At 42.6% G+C, this 7,438-nt stretch overlaps 1 pseudogene; it reads right to left on the minus strand.

Annotated features, from left to right (window-relative positions):
• Window positions 1-2,303: 2,303 nt before the first annotated feature.
• Window positions 2,304-7,148, minus strand: LOC129042928 (small ribosomal subunit protein uS5-like; annotated as a pseudogene).
• Window positions 7,149-7,438: the final 290 nt, after the last annotated feature.

Here is a 7,438-nt window from a genome sequence, read left to right on the forward strand (position 1 = left end):
ATACAAATTTTTAAACTTTTTTTCCATAACAAAAATGTTATATACAAGGAGTCCAACTGCCCTGGATAATATGTGGTGAGTTTAGAAAGGTTATCCTAGGAGAACACTCATTGTAAGCACTACAAAGACAGAAGAAAATCACCTTACTAGAGGAAATTCTGACTGTAATGATATTACCTGTGAAAGCAAGAAGCAAGCCAATGAGAACACCTTGGTGTGAGGCCCTTGGCTTGCCCGTAGTTAATAATATTACTGGGGCCGGGTGCAGTGGCTCACACCTGTAATCCCAGCACTTTGTGAGGCCGAGGTGGGTGGATCACTTGAGGTCAGGAGTTCGACACCAGCCTGATCAACATGGTGAAATCTTGTCTCTACTAAAAATACAAAATTAGCCAGGCATGGTGGTGCATGCCTGTAATCCCAGCTACTTGGGAGGCTGAGGCAAGAGAATCGCTTAAACCCAGGAGATGGAGGTTGCAGTGATACAAGATCGTGCCATTGCACTCCAGCCTGGGCAACAAGAGCCAAACTCTGTCTCAAAAATAATAATAATAATAATATTACCTGCCACTCAGGTGATCAAGCTTGAATCCTTCTCTGTTCTCATATCCAATCAACAACCAAACTCTGGTTCTTTCTTTCACAGAGCTCGTCTCTACCCTTCCCACCCCATTCTCATAGCCACCATCACACAATCCAGCCTTTATTCCTTCCCACGAAATGCCTTCTAATTATGGAAACATTTAAAAGTTCCAAATCTAAGTGTGACAGTCATCTCTCTCTTATTACAAAGTTTAATTTAAATAAAAGGTTTGTTTTGCTTTTTTAAGGCGGTATCTATTTTGTCTTCAGCAGTCCCCTAAAGAACTAATACAGTACGTTTATGTGGAAATACTATCTTAAGAGTTCTGCAGTTCTCGTTGCAATGCCCAATCTTTGGTCTCCTGCTAGAACACCAGTCCTTCCAATGTCCATCCGCTGTCCCTTCTAAAGCGTCAGAGCAGACTCAGGCTGCCCTCACAGTTGCTCTCAGAATGGACCAGCTCAGCCTCTCCAGCCAGGGTCAGAACACCCCAACAAGACCTGCACAGCCAATCAGCTGTTTCTTCTGGCTCCCTTTCAGTCCCAATCCTTAGTCTGTTTAAAGGGCTGAAAGTTAAATTTGAGCCAAAGAAATAGATAGAAGGTGACCACAGCTAAGTCCCCAAGGCTTTAAATAGAGTAAGACGTATAAGGAGATGCCTCCCTGGAGGCGCCTACCCGATGAAAGGGATCTCTCAGGAAAATCACTCTCTGTGCATCACTCATGCGTGCACTGGAGTCAAACGCCAGGGCGCAGCCAATTTAAGAAAAGGCTGGAGGCAACAGTGTCTGGCTTTGCTAGGAGACAGATTACTGTCGTTATAATGCACGGGAAACATTCCATTTGTTAAGCCAGAGAAAAAGATATTTCACACAAAAAATAAGAGGAATGTATCTATTGGCCAATTATTTCATCTTACTCCAGGAATTACTGAATTTCAGATAAATGATTCTTCATCACAGAAGATATTAGTTGCCAAAGAGTCCTCTAAAGACAAGGCCAGGCAGGCCCTTAAATGTGTGAAATACAAATGTATAAAATGAAGTTAACAGGCGAGTGCACTCCCACCTAAAGACATTCAGATTTTAAGATATTTGAAAACATTGATCTGGTCATACAAAACCAAAACACAGCTGTATGCAAATCTGGCACACAGATGCTGGCTTTCCTCTCTGGCTCTCAGGTTAAGCAAAGAGGTTATTAAAATAATCAAAGATCTGGAAATGTTTTTGTTTTTTTCTTAACTACATGGTTTAATTTTAGACAGCACGGGTTGGCTCCCTGCTATGAAAGACGAAGTGATTACACTCTTAACAATTTCTCCTACCTACATTTTTCTCCATTTCTCTTCTCATTAATTATAATATATTTTACTTTGCCAGGTTATAAGCCATCACATTATGTTCTGTAATTATGATACCCCTAGTTACTTAGTTTTTGTTCTATTTTAAAAAGCTTCTAGTGCTCATTTCCAGTTCTTTTACCACTCCTACATTCTTGATTTTGATTCATTTCTTTGGCTGGATTTCAATGTCCAATGGTTTTGTTCATGAAAGGCTTACTTCTATATCTTTTACACACTAGATTTTAAGTACTACTTTCCCTCTGTCTTTTCATATTTGAGAAAGCTTGCTTGTTGACTTTATAACTGAACAGTTTTGTTGGACTACACTTTTTTTTTAACAGGCTTAACTCACTTTATTTTACTTGTATAAAAACCTTATGTTGTAGCCACAGCTGGAGCCTGGGTCCTCTGCACGGAGACTCTGGCGTGGGTCTTGACAAGGTGGTCAGTGAATTCCTGATAGGGAGACTTGGTGAATACAGTCTCCTTCCAGAGGTCGGGGGTCAGGTAGCTGTAGGTCTTGGAGATGGCATCAAAGGTGGCCTTGGTGAAGTTGCCCAGGGTGGCATTGCAGCCCCCAGCTGAGGTGTGGCAGTCATGGATACCAGTCATCAGCAGCAGCTTCTTAGCTACTGGGGTCAAACGATGCCAGTGCCCCAGGTGCAGGGATGAGGTGCACCAGCACAGAGCCACAGCGGCCTGTCACCTTGCAAGGGACGGTGTGGGGCTTGCCAAACTTGTTTCCCCAGTGGCCTCTGCGCACGGGGACAATGGAGAGGTTGGCCAGGATCATGGCCCCTCAGATGGCAGTGGCTACCTCCTCGGAGCACTTAACACCCAGACCGACGTGGCCACTGTAGTCTCCTATGGCCACCAACGCCTTGAACCTGGTGCACTGGCCAGCACGGGTCTGCTTCTGCACCAGCATAATCTTCAAAACCTCATGCTTGAGAGAGGCCCCCAGGAAAAAGTCAATGATCTCAGACAGTGATAGATCAGGGAGAAGTGATAGATCTCCTCCAGGGATTTGATCTTCATGTCCTTGACCAGGCTGGCCCAGCTTGGTGATGGGCATCCATTCTTTGTCCTTGGCCTTGCCTTCACGAGCACTGCGGCCCCAGCCACTTCCGCCCCCAATCATGGCAGCAACCCCGGCCGGGGATGCCACTGCCGCAGCCTCCGCAGAAGACTCCGCGGTTCCCCATCCCAGGGCCCCTTCCTCACTCCGCTGTCCCAGCGCCATCTACCATTTGGTGTTTTCTCGGAGGAGAAGCGGGCTACACTTTCTTGTCCTCAGAAGTTAGTGGATATTGCTCCATTCCCTTCTCTACCACAAGCCCTGCCCAATTTCCTTCCTTATAGGAATATGTGTATTAACATGCATAATATGTAAGAATATTTTATATATAATATATACCTTACGAGAATATATATAACATATATATTTGTTATTATTTTACAGTCTATGACCTCCATATTGATTGCCTTCCATTTATTTTAATCTCTTTGTCCCTTTTCTCTGCATTTACTTATTATTATTGTTGTTGTTTTTCTTATCTTTTTTTTTTTTTTTTTCCAGAGACAGGGTGGTCTCACTCTGTCACTCAGGCTAGAGTACAGTGGTGTGATCATAATTCGCTGCAACCTCGAACCCCTGAGCTCAAGCAATCCTCCTGCCTCAGCCTCCAGAGTAGCTAGGACTACAGGCATGTGCCACCCCACCAAGCTAATGTTTTGTAGAGGCAGGGTCTCACTATGTTGACCAGGCTGGTCTCAAACTCCTGGGAGATCACTTGAATGATCCTCCCACCTTGGTCTCCCAAAGTGCTGGGATTACAGGCATGAGCCACCATGCCTGGCCCTGCATTCGCTGATTATTGTCTGCATTTCCTCCATGCCACTAATTCTATTTTCAGTCGCGTCTATCCTGTTCCCTGCTCTTCCTAAATTATTTATTAGATCTATGGTGGCCGTCTTTGGGGTCTCAATTAGTTTCCTTAGCTCTGAAAATTTCTCCATTCTTTTCATTCTGTTATTTTATTACCTCATTTTGGGGCCTTAGTTTTCTAGAAAAACAGTACCATAAAGTTATCCTATATATTAAAGCACTTCCAGGGGATGTTTTCTGTTTGTTTGGAAGAGGTATATTTTCATTATTTTAAAAGCTATTTTTCACCTTTAAACACTTGTCTTTTTACACCATGTTTTGTCTTCTTTCTTTCTTCTTTTCTTCCTTTTATTTTTCTCATTCTTCTTCTTTTCCTTCTCCTTCTTTTTCTTCCTGCTTTAATGTGTTTGCTTACTTGCCTTGCCTTTATTTTTTCCATTCTTCTTTTAAATTATATAGGTCTGACCAGGCTCAGTGGCTCACACCTGTAATCCCAGCACTGTGGGAGGCCGAGGCAGGTGGATCACCTGATGTCCAGAGTTCAAGACCAGCTTGGCTAACATGGTGAAACCCCATCTCTACTAAAACTACAAAAATTAGCTGAGCATGGTGACACACGCCTGTAATCCCATCTACTCGGGAGGCTGCGGCAGGAGAATTGCTTACACCCGGGAGGTGGAGGTTGCAGTGAGCCAAGATAGTGCCACTGCACTCCAGCCTGCGTGACAGAATGAGACTCTGTCTCAAAAAAAAAAAAAAAAAAATTACATAGCTCTGTACTGACTTCTCATTGGGTCTGACATAATGTTTCCACATTAATATTCAGGACCAGTCTGTCTGCCTCATTTGGAGCTATTTAAGTTGCTGGGGTTGCTTTCAATCCACTTTAGCCTGAGGATATGGTGAGGGTCATGTGAAGGGAGACCCACAGTAGGTCAGGAGGAGCTCTGATTTCTCTTCTGGAATCCAGTTAAACATCCTGTACCAGTGCCCCCCTCCCCCTGCCCCTAGCTAGCTGTGGGTATATCTGTCTTGATCTTCTAACTCATCACAGAGACCTAGAAAGATGGGAAGCCAGAGAGGCCCTTCCTGCCTCTGTCAGGCCCAGAGGGGTAAGCAGGGTCTGCCATACTTGAGGCTTTTCCTTTACTTTTCCCAGGGCCACCTACTCACTCCTCCCAACTGTTTCTTTCCAAATTGGAAGACATTCATAAAAATTATCAGAGTTCTCAGCATTATTCCTGAGGGGTGGGTGTGAAAAAAAAGGCTACCCCAACAATGTCACTTTCCTTGGCTCTCACTTTTTGGAGTTTATGGTGTAAAGTTGTTCTCCTTTCTTTTTTGTTTTTTCACTACTTCTGCTTATTTCATCAGATTTAGAGGCAGATGATTTAATCTGACTTTATTTTGCCACTTGCATTCAGAGATTTATTTGCTTTTTATACTGTCAAATTTTATATACTTATATAATGTAAGGATGTAAAATACCTAGAGAACTATTACCAATACATAACTTTTTTAAAAGCAGAAAATCTCCATCCTGTTTATTGCTCTTAAATAAACGTTCCTCAAAACTGCTACTGTACGACAGTTAAAGAGCCAGCATAGACCTCAGCCCCCAAACTCCAGACCCTGACAGACCTGTATTCAAGATCCCAACTCTGCCACTCACTAGTTGTGGGACAACTGAGCAAGTTACCTAATGCTTAGTTACTTTTAATGGCAAAACCACAATTACTTTTGCACCAACCTAATATTAAAAAGGGGATGATAATAATACCTACCTCATCAGTTGTAAGGATTAAATGAAATAATGCACACTAGATGTTTGCCACGGTGCCTGGCACGGAACCCACCTATTTTCTAGGTTTTGCATGCTGCTTCCCCTTTCCGTGACGCAGGCCATGGAAAAGAAATTTTTTGAATTGAAGGAAATATAAAGGTTATCTTATCCAAGCCTCTCACATCACAAAAGAAGAATTAAGATCATGAGAAATTGCATCAGATATATTATACCTACTCCTCAATACCCTGACACTGGAATTAGATTCTTGATCAATGGGCATGAACATTCTGATCCTTGTGAAGGGGCATTTCTCATTGTAAATTATTAACCAGGTATCCAATTTATTAAAAACACAACAAAATCATTTCAACAGGACATGTGACAACAACCTGAGACCTCTGAATCTAGGTCCGGTGTACTTCCACTAATTGACAGCTTCACTTACATTATTAAAGGAACTATCTTCAATCCCATGAAGGATTACAAAAATATTTATATAAAGAAGTGTACAATTTTAAAAATAAAGAAATAGGCTGGGCGCAGTGGCTCAAGCCTGTAATCTCAGCACTTTGGGAGGCCGAGGCAGGCAGATCACTTGAGGTCAGGAGTTCGAGACCAGCCTGGCCAACATGGTGAAACTCCATCTCTACTAAAAACACAAGAAGTAGCCAGGCATGGCAGCATGTGCCTATAGTCTCAGCTACTCAGGAGGCTGAGGCAACAGAATCGTTTAAACCTGGGAGACAGAGGTTGCAGTGAGACGAGATCGTGCCACTGCACTCTAGCCTGGACAACAGAGCAAGACTCCGTCTCAAATAAATAAATAAATAAATAGCCAGGTGCAGTGGCTCATTGCCTGTAATCCCAGCAGTTTGGGAGGCTGAGGTGGGAGGACTGCTTGAGCCCGAGAGGACTGCTTGTGCCCGGGAGTTCAAGACCAGCCCGGATAATATAGCGAGACCTTAAAAAAAAAAAAAAAAAAAACCTTAAAAACAAAACTTAGCCCAGAGTGGTGGCACCCCGGCAGAAACACACCTAAGCCCAGGAGGCAGAGGTTGCAGTGAGCAGAGATCATGCCAGTGCCCTCCCAGCCTGGGCAACAGAGCAAGCACCCTGCCTCAAAAATAAATAAATAAATAAATAAATAAATAAATAAATAAATAAATAAATAAATTTTTATAAAAAATAAAGAAATGTTATTGGGGTTTTTAAAAACATGTTAAAGTGGATAAGGAGACATATCATTAAATAAACTATTCAAAAGATACAGGACTCTCACAGAGTTACACTAAGCTTGTGAAGGCTTAGCTACTAAAAAGAAGAAAAAGAAATATGTATATATAAAAAGATACACTAAGTAGCCGGGTGCGGTGGCTCACGCCTGTAATCCCAGCACTTTGGGAGGCCGAGGTGGGCGGATCACAAGATCAGCAGATCGAGACCATCCTGGCTAACACAGTGAAACGCCGTCTCTAGGGACAGAGTGAGACTCTGTCTAAAAAAAAAGAAGATACACTAAGCTAATGAAAGTCTTACCTTTGTCCATACCCACTAGTATAAAAGTTTTAATGCAAATTTATAATTCATCATAAGATATGCATTTAAAGGTCACAGTACTAAAAATGTAATGTTGTGATTAGCTCAAAAAAAGTAATGAATCCTTAGAGGAAAAAAATATTTAATATCTTAGACCACAGTGACTTGCACCATCCTAATAATGTACATTGCCTCCAACCCAGACGTTCTTAGCCTAAAAGGTGTCAGAGAAGGAGCAGCCTTGGGGAATACATTTCACTACATAAAACTCCTGTGCCACTCACTCCAGCTTCTTTGGTG

Source organism: Pongo pygmaeus, chromosome 7 (genome assembly GCF_028885625.2).
Source record: "Pongo pygmaeus isolate AG05252 chromosome 7, NHGRI_mPonPyg2-v2.0_pri, whole genome shotgun sequence".
NCBI classification, from domain to species: Eukaryota; Metazoa; Chordata; class Mammalia; order Primates; family Hominidae; genus Pongo; species Pongo pygmaeus.